Here is a 7,500-nt window from a genome sequence, read left to right as displayed (position 1 = left end):
GAAAGAAAGGAGAATCCAGATTTAGATGATGTTTTTCCTGCCCCTTGAATTTTCAGATTATTTCAGCCAACAGACACCTCTTTTAACTTACGCCAATTTTGCATTCAGTTTTCAATTATATGTGACTGAAAATGTTCTAATTAAATAGAATATATGCTTTCATGAGGGATGCTGTTTTTATATATTCAATCATTGATTTGTCCCAAATGCCAAGAACAGTTTCTTGTACATAATAGACACTTAAAAGCTATTTTTGGAATGAATAAATGTGTATAAAATGAATTTTATGCAAGAGAAGTTTGATTTTTCAGACTTTATAATAGCAATTAGTTCAACACTGTCCTCTAGGTTTATTAATTTTCAGGTATTTCAAAATCATCTTTTGAATGGAGAAGAGAATATCTCTTGAATGGCTTCATGGATTTTTATCTTTCTCTTTCTAGCCTTTACTGAACCTGAGCTTTCAATGTGAGCAGTATGATTTGAATAAAAATCCTTTAGTTTGATAACTGATTAAAATTATTTATATCATGACATTGTTCCATATATTATAGACTGATTAACTGCATTTTCACTTCATTGTGATAAAAAACTTTTAATAATATTTTCTCAAGCATCTGTGGGGTACCATTACATTTTAGAGCTTTTGATTGTTAATAGCTATACTTAGTACCACAGCCTTTCATCCATTGGCAGTCCAACAATGGTTTTTACACTTTATTCTGTTATGCCTTTGTTATCAGTGACACAGAAATGACTGTATCAAACATACAGAAAGCAAAGTATATATTATTCTCACTCTATTCACTTCCTCTTCACATTCAAGCATTAAGATCTCTTTAAAAATGGAAAATTATTCTCTCATTTTAATTAGAGCATTTAAGTCCTGTAGGATCTTCAATTATATTCTATATTTCTTGTGGTTCCACTTACTGTGTAATCATAAAGATCCCTTCTATTAGTATTTTAATTATACTAAAAAGCAGTGAAAACATGGACAACTTCTCCAGAAATTACAAATTCTTATGTTTGAAATATGAAAGACTTGCATACTCATGATCTTATTTTCTTTTATTTTTATATTTACATTAAACTGTGAGCTACATAATGTAGTCAGTTTCTACATCAGGGGTTTGGTTTGAATGACTTTTAAGGTCAAATTTTTAGGGTAATTTTTCTCTCTCTCATGTTTTAATTGTAGACTTAGAGAAGAGTTGCAAAAATAGTATAAGCAGTTTTCATATATCCTTCAGTAACCTTCTTTATATGTTAAGATATGAACAAAACAATGGAAAGAGTATCAAAACTAAGAGATTAATCTTGGTACAATACCATTTTAACTAAACTAAAAAATGTATTCAAATGTCACCAGATCTTTCACTGATATATTTTCTCTTTCTGTTGCAGGATCCTGCATTGCATCTAGTTGTCATATGTTCTTAATCTCCTTCTATCCATGAACATACTCAGTCTTTCCTTATCTTCCATGCCCTTCACAATTTTAAAAAATACTGATTAGTTATTTTGTAGAATATCCAGTAACATTAGGTATATATGATGTTTTCTCAGGTAGTCATCAAGGCTATACATTATTGGAAAGGATATCCCAGAGGTGATGTGCAGCTATCAGTGAATAATATCAGAAGATTCATGATGTCAGTATGCATTTATAGTAAAGTGATAATTTGATGAAGGTATGAAGGTGGTATTTATGAAGATTTTCCTTGGTAAAGTCATGATTCCCCTCTTTGTGATTACTGAATAATTATCTGAAAATACTTTGAGCTTATGTTAACATTGTTTCTGCTTAAAATTTGTCCTATCAACAATTGGAAAAATCGTTTGCAAATATTCATAACTTTTGGGATTACAGGAAGATGTGAACCAGATACCTTATGCATCCTTTCCCCTCTATGCTCTTTCTCAGGGGTTAAATTTGATTAAAAGCATACAAAGTCTCCCTGTATTCTTGAAGAAGTCATCTGTCTGTCCTTTTGAGCATTTGTACACGTATAAATGTCAAACAGCAGGACCTGTCACGATTCTAGTTAGATCAGGTGTATAATGCTTTCACACAAGACCTACAAAGTTATAAATCTAGAACACTTCCAAATAGGTTTTAAGTGGCTGGCCTTGAAGGATTCACAACATTCTGTTCATGCAAGGGGAGAAACACCATACAATGTTTTAAAATGATTTATGTTTACCATTCCTCATTTCATCAATTAAATTAATTTGTTACTTCTTTAAGCTAATTGAAGCTTTCCAGATAAAATTTGGATAGAACTGTTTGAAATTGTGCTAGCTCTGGAGATCCTTTAAAATACTAAATAATGACACCTGGAGTGTGGATTTTGATTAGTGTATTTGAAATTTTCACCAACTTACTCTGGAGTATAGAATAAATGCACATATACATCACATTGCCCCACTTATATGGAGGAATTTGGAATTAAATTATAGATAATAAAATCATCTTGCATTGGAATTTAGCTCCTCAGACTCTACCACTTGTGCTAACTACACATCTGAAGTTTCTATTTTCTTTTTCTTCTATTTAAGATGTCAGTTATGTCATTTTATCTCCAGCCAAGAACATCAGCACCATAGTTGTACAAACAAACAATTTGAATGAAATAGTTGTAAAAGGGCTGAATTTCTGAAACAGATGATTATTTTTGGCTTGTATCAGTCAATACCTATTTACAGCCATATGTAAAATAAAATACTATTTTATTGGAGATTTTTCATTCCTCAATTTTTTCATTTTTATTCATTCATTGTCATTCTTGGGAACTCCTGCATTTCCACAGTAATCCTAATCCTCCTTCTTATTGATAAGAAAAATTATCAGTTCATTCCCAGGGATGCCATTTAATTCTGTTTTTTCCCTCCATGCCTGAAGCTATTCTCTGCCCACCTGTTTTGTCCTGTTATGGCCTGAAGCCATCTCTTCAGTTCCCCCAGGTCTGCTTCCCATGAGATTCACCACAGTGTTAGAACTCTTCTCAAGCACCTTCTGTTCCACAGGAGGTGGAATTATATTTATTTAAAAACATATTATTTGAGTGGTACTGATTATTTAAAACAGCCCTCTCTAACCACCAGAACAGTTCATATTGTTGGATAAGATACATACTACCCACATGTATTTGCCACTATATATACATACATATATGTGGACCCCCAGAGGGGGGTCCTATAACTTGGAGCAATATGAATATTCAAAAGAATTTGCTACAAATTATTCAGCACATATTCTGGAGTGAGTGTTGAAATTGTTTAAGTATATTGATAATTTTGGCATAAATATATACTATAATTATTGTTATTCTCATATTTAAGATGGAAACATTCAGCCCTTAGATAGAAATCATTAGATAGAAACCTCCAGATAGAATCTCCGGTTTCCTCACTGAGATTCTGATGACAACTTCTAAAATAGTGTAAAAGCATTATCTTACCTGACCTGGTCCAAATTCCTATTGTCTTGGCATTTCAGTTCCGATCTTTGTTGAAGTGACTGTTTCTTCACCTTGCCCTACCCCCAGTGAGCCCCAATTCATCTAATCTCCCCCAATTTCCCCCACTTCATTCAGGGTTAGGATAATATTTTATAAATTAAGTTAATTATTTTCAGATATCCCTTGCTGTCTACATCTGAAAATGTTACAGTGTGACATCAGGAACACTCTTTCTAAGGCTTTGTAAAATGCTAGCTATTGCCTATACTGAAGTTTGTATATATCACCTCACAGATTCTTCTGACTAGAGGATTCTTTGTCTACAAGTTGGATTCTCCACCAATTTCTCAGTGAGAAAACTTTCTCAGTGGAGGCTTCATTATTTACCTACTCACTATATTTTGTGATCTCTTTCATCTCTTTGCTGTATTCCCATAAGTCATTTTCTATCGGAGATGTGTTAAGTAAGTCCTCTGTGAACTGGAACATTTCAAATAAAATGTGTGGTGTTTCTGGCTCTGGCAATGTCCATATCATTTGTAGTATCATTTTTTTATTTTAGCATATTATGGGGGTACAAGTGTTAACTCTTTGCACTTGGATGTTGAGTGTGACTCGAAACGGTTAGCAAAAATTATAGAGATTAAAATTACTCTTTGAATGTATCAATAATTTGAAATATAAAAAAATCCAAATAAATAAGTTTGTATGAAAAGAAACTCTAGTTTTTTATTCTACTGCCGTGCTTTGTAAAATCTGGAGTATTTAAAAAATTAAATCCCTGGTAGAATAAAGGAATTGAGAAAAAAGCAAGCGAGTGCAAAGGGTTAAGGTTACGATGTATATGTAGTATCATTTATATACCACTTAAAGATTTTTCAGTGGATCAAGATTGTTATGTTCAAAAACTTTCATGTTGCATACTGGACATCTTTCATTTTTTGTTTTCTGATTGAATTTAAATATAATCAGGTCTCTACTGTTGAGAGCAGTTCAGTTCAACTAAATTCCCTGCTGTTTGTGCCATGCCACATGCTGAAATAACACCAGTAAGGAGAAGCAGCCCAGGCGTCAAACTATTCATACACCATAGGCCCATAAATAAGTGGCCTGATATTTATTTCTCATACACACACCCTACATATCCTGCAAGTGATAGGTGAGGTCAGCTACTAATTGGCAGAATCAATATTAAAAGCATGGCATGCGAAATTCCCTAGTGCTTTTTTTTTTTAAGCTATAATTTAGTATGGTTTAAGATTAGTGTAAAATTAAAATGAAAAAGGTAAAATCTGGCAGTGAGAGTGACCTACGAACAATAGAAGTATTTTCCTGAAGGAGCTGTAATTGACTGGATATCCAGTTTTATCAGATGAAAATATTTGGAGTGAAGAGCATACAGAATTTCAACCAGAGAGAAAAAATATAATCAAGGGCACAAAATGAGGAACATTAGGTGCCTCATATGTTGTATGCTTAAAATCTATTAAATATTTATCCCACTGGGAGTGAGTTGCAGGCATAACATACTCTTTGGAAACTTGTTTGCACTCAACAACACTTGGTGTGCTGCCATGGAGAAGTTAATCCCATGTCTGTGAGAATTTAAAATTGCATTTTTCCATCATTTATTGAGTTTCTATTAGTTTCATACATGAAGGTTGGTGTGTGATATAATTTATGTGCATTATGACTACTTTTAAAAACAGCTTTTAAGATAATAAACACTTTATATGGAACAAACTTAAAGAAACCTATTCATTACATCATAATGTATTGTGCTGTGTTGTTAATTCTTTCAACTTTCCAACTTAGGTACATGAAGCAAAATCATTTTGTCAGCCTAGGGATATTTAATCTAAGCTCCACTTCATATCAGGTTTAAGACTTTAATCACTGTGCACAACATCTCTGAGACTTTATTTCTTCATTATCATAAAATGGAATTAATAATATCTCACAGGGTTTGAAGAATATTAAGTTATTACATATATGGAAGGGGCACAACACGCACCCCATGCTCAACCTATTTCTAGCTCCTTTACCCCTTTGACGGAATACTAAATATAATGGTATAAACAAAAGGTCTATGTGTCCAGAGAACCAAAATTCAACGTAGACTGGAAAATGGATAAAACATTATAAAATGATGATCCATTTTTATGATTTTTCTATTAGACTTTGAAGGACCTGTGAAATTAACATAAGCAAAGACAAAGAACAAGTGTGTATGTATGAGTGTATGTATGTGCGTGTGTGTGTGAGAGAGAGAGAAAGAGAGAGTCAGGGCTGTTGACAAATCAGTATGATATGGTATAAGAAGAAAATACAGCATTACCTACTCAAAAGAGGGTTGGGGTCCGGGCCAGGGATTGCTGGTGAAATATTCTGTGCACTACCTGACACCATTGAAAAGTTTGCTTGAAGGTTACTTCTGGGTACCAAAGAGACTACCAAACAAACCACTACTTTCCATCACTACATATTTCAAGGTCAGCTCTTACACAGAAGTTGCCCACTCTGAAGACTTACATGGTTGTCCCTGTGCCTCATTTTAGGTGGTATCTGTTCCTACATTGTCCCAATGTGAGCAAACCATTTTTTTTTAACCCCTTGTACTAGCTACTACTTTTGCTAGCTCTGGTGGCTGTACACTTGCACACTCCATTAAGAACAAATACCACTAAGCACAAAAATGAGCCCATAATATGTTAACATTCATAAAACACATATTTCTATATATTCCCACAACAGTGCATTATATAGGTACCCTAATAACAGAATAGTCAAGTGTGGCAGGTTGCTTCCAAAAAATATTAATTCAAGCATTTTCAACCAGATGTGCTATGTTTTAGCATTAGATAAATTTTACTTCTTCAGTCTTTCTCTGAGCATTAGAAATGTCACCACCTTTGAAAAGGTCACATCAACTTTAAATTAGTCAAGAATGAAAAAAAAAATACTCTAGAGTATCTTTCTAAAACCGTATTTGTCTTCTAAAATTTTTAAAACACTTCTAAAAGGTAATCCAATTTGATGGGATGAGTGTTTTTGTCTGTCTTGATGTTCACATAATCAAAAAGAAAATCAATTGCAAATGCTCAAAATTTCCAGTATATTTAATCTGTATACATTAGAATTGGCATACATTAAGCCAATATTATCATAGAAATGCAATTTTAAATCTGGTATCATACATTTAAATTAGGAAAACTATTATTGTTTGCTATAGAATTAAAAAAACATGCCTTTTATTAATACATTTGCTAATAGATTTCCTTTATTTACTGACTTTAATCCAAGTCCACTGTTACATTTATTGATATAACATTCACTTTAGAGTTCTGTTTATTTTTTTAATGCCTTGTTTTCTCTTTATGAAAGTCATACCATGGTCTGAAAATAAATGGTGTCATGTTTTATGAATCATTGCTTTGTATATTATATATATATATAGTGTGTATGGAGAGAGAGAGACAGAGAGAGTTAGAGGTGTTTTCATGCAAAATTCAAGGGTTATAATTCTTTTTCACATGCATTTTTCTTCATATACCTTTAATTCAACATTGAAAAACTAGAAATTTTAACCAAAAATTGTAGTTCTTTTTTTTCTCTATGTTCTGAAGTAGAAAAATATTAAAGGAAGTCACATCTGATTAAAGTAAAAGCTATCCTTGTTTACAAGAAACTGTACTTTTCTAAATGCACTCAATAGTATATATAAGCCATCCTATTGTCTCTAGTTTAAATGAAAGACTCTACTATCTTTTTTTTTTTTAAATTCGGCATATTATGGGGGTACAGATTTTAAGGTTTCAATAAATGCCCATTTCCCCCCTCCCCCCACAAGTCTGAGTCTCCATCATGACCATCCCCCAGATGGTGCACATCTCACTCATTATGTATGTATATACCCGCCCCCTCCCCCCCTTCCACCTGCCCAATACCCTATTACTGTAGTACCTATGTGACCACTTAGGTGCTGTTCAGTTAATACCAATTTGCTGGTGAGTATATGTGGTGCTTGTTTTTCCAT

This window comes from Microcebus murinus, chromosome 17 (genome assembly GCF_040939455.1).
Source record: "Microcebus murinus isolate Inina chromosome 17, M.murinus_Inina_mat1.0, whole genome shotgun sequence".
NCBI classification, from domain to species: Eukaryota; Metazoa; Chordata; class Mammalia; order Primates; family Cheirogaleidae; genus Microcebus; species Microcebus murinus.
Note: the sequence above shows the minus strand (reverse complement) of the source record.